Genomic DNA, 2,804 nt, shown 5'->3' with positions numbered 1-2,804 from the left:
CCACGGAGTCTACATTTTTCCTGGTTGTAAGGCAATGAAACGAGTGCCTCTGTCACTGTGAGTGCATCTCCCATACTTGAAGACAATTAATGATCTATTTTTTTCCCCTCTTCAGTGGAACTGGTCATGCCGTCCTCATTCAACTGACTTCACTTTCGGTCGCCAGATTTTGGGGTCATTTTTCCTTACCTTCTGAAATACCCACTTTGCAGAAGCAGCACACAGGGATGTTGCTAAATCAGTGGTGCTTGAAACAAAGTTTTGGGGGATGTACACGAACTGGTGAATTATGTCTTTGGCGCTTCCAGTTCAGCAGCTTGATTGAAGAGTCTGTCATCTGCACAGCTGTGATTTCCGTTCTTATCCAACGAGTATGTTATCTTAGATTAAAGTCAGGTTTTTTGCCCGATGAAGACAAATTGTTAATGTCAGGTAAGGCTGGTTATTAATGCCAGGTAAGTTCTGATGATCCCGCTGCAAAAGCAGCGTTTCGATTTCCGTTTCGTATTTTTTTCGCTCTTCCTGAAGTAGCTCCAGCTGGTTGTACTCTTCTTTCCGAAGCTCTACGGTGTCGGTGACAACCATTCGCCCCTGTGGCTGCCAGGTCACGTGCAACCTTTTTGCCAACTGATAATTTACTTTTTTTACTTTAAGAAATGTGAGCTTTTCAAAATCTCCAGCGTGTACAGTCCCAATAATGTAGTCTGTAATAAATTAGTGTTTCTTACAAGCCATCTTTGATTCTTGTTTGAAGTAAACAGTTGGACATACACAGTTTAAATGTTAATGGGGCTTTTTATTGACAAATAGTATAAAGGTTAATAGAGCTTTTGAAAGATGCACGTAAATGCCTGCAAACACTGCAAAGACATTGGTACTGCCAGTAAGTGGCAATGTTTCTCTTTTACAGTACTTGAAATAAAGTCCCTTAACATTTAAATACTAAAGTTTACAAACCCTGCCATTCTTAGAAATTTGGATGCTAAAGGTTTTATGCTGGTTTTGGTGGTATTTTGCATTACTTTGGGCCTAAATAATTAAAACTTCATTCGGTGATCACTGTCATCTCTCTGAGGGAAATTCTGTCAAGATCATCATAAAAATGAAGGCTGTTGAAGAGGCATGTGTGTGTAGAGTTTGAGATGAAGCTCTAATAAGCTATCATGCTCTCTACTTAATGACCTTGAATTTTATATTGCTGTGATGAAATATGTGGGGAATAAGCCAAGTGTTGTAAGACTTGTAATAAATTGTACATTTTCAACCCGTCTTTATTTGAAGCTGGTGAATCTTGAGACAGGTATTGCTGCTTTGGGGGAACGTATGAGGAAGAAATGCACATGTCCCTGTGCCATGAGGAGGGCGTACCAGGTATTCTGACCTCTGAACCATGGGACTTGCTGATGATTGACCTTAAACATTGGAAATGCTATTAATAAAGAGTAAAAGAAAAATAAAGTGTGTTTGCGAATTTAACGCTGGCTTCTAAACTCAGGATTTTCCCAATGTCTCCCTAACATTTTCTTTTCTTTGCTTTCTGCAGCACGCTGGCGGCCTGCTTGCTTCCAGCCCCGTGTTTTGAGGTTTATTCTGCTTTTGAACTGCTTATTCCCAACAAACACTCTATCTTGCAGTTTCTCACTTGGCAGAGAGATCGTGGTGCTCTTTGAGAACACGGGGAAGACTAACACGTGAGCTGATTTTCTAAAGCAGAACTCAATGCCAAGAAATCAATAAATCCCATTATATTTAGAAACCAATAATCGGATCCACAGACCCAAGCAGAAAAACCAGCCGTGTGGTCTCTCGGGTCCCCAGGGCCGTAAAGTGCAGGGGGAGTAGCGAAAGAACGATTAACCCGTTTGCTTGGTGAGCGAAATGTGGGCAAATGGCTGAACCCTGTTGGAAACGAGGGCGCAAGGCCTTCTGGATAAAGATGACGTTGCACATTACTTGGTTGACCTATCGAAAGCAGCGATGAACAGGACATGTATTTGGCTGGCTCATCAGTGATGCGCAGAATTCTGTTGCTTAGGAATGAAATGGATCATTAATGTTGAATTTTACAATTTCTTTATAGATGGTTCAGCGTAGTTTCTAAAGCATCATCTTTATGAGATGGCTGTCAGGTTCCAAGAACAAGTGTTTTTGATGCATAAGCAACAATGCTGTTAAATAAAAATACAGCAGTTTAAAAAAAAATGTGCTTAAAGGCAAGAAAGAAATACTTACCTCTTAGAAAAATGAGCATTCTCAGCAAGGGCGGAGAGCACAACTTTCTTCATAGTTCATAGTCCTTGTTGCACTTACATTTAAAACCTAAATTTCACTATTTGCTGAGTCTCAGTATTTAACGTAAGATACACAGTTGTATGAATCAGATTATTGGGACTAAGTGTTCATTTGTTTTTCTTAATTAAGAAAATGTAGGGGTAAACGTAGGGGAAAAATGGTCATGGAGCGGGAGATTGGGCCTGTGGGGCTCTTTGGGGCCGACCAGGGGCGGAGTGCCCAACGCTGCTTCCTTCATGGGGAGGAAATCTCCAGAACGGCTGTTGGTGTGTTACGTGCTGAGACACTGACCGAGGCTCCCCACCTCCTGCCAGGCTGCTTCTTACGCAGCAGAACAGCTGTGATTCTTGCCAACTTCTCGAACTCGCCGCGGAAAGAGAAGAGAATCAGTTTGGTCAAGGCCGACCGCAAGCATACGGCCGTTCGATGCCGTGGTGCTGTCCGTAGCTATTTGCCTTCTCTCAGCAAGTGTGTCCGGACTGTGAAAACACAAAGGCAACGCTGCCTTCAGC

This window comes from Eurypyga helias, unplaced genomic scaffold, assembly GCF_000690775.1.
Source record: "Eurypyga helias isolate BGI_N326 unplaced genomic scaffold, ASM69077v1 scaffold3200, whole genome shotgun sequence".
Lineage (NCBI taxonomy): Eukaryota > Metazoa > Chordata > Aves > Eurypygiformes > Eurypygidae > Eurypyga > Eurypyga helias.
This window is presented reverse-complemented; position numbering follows the sequence as displayed.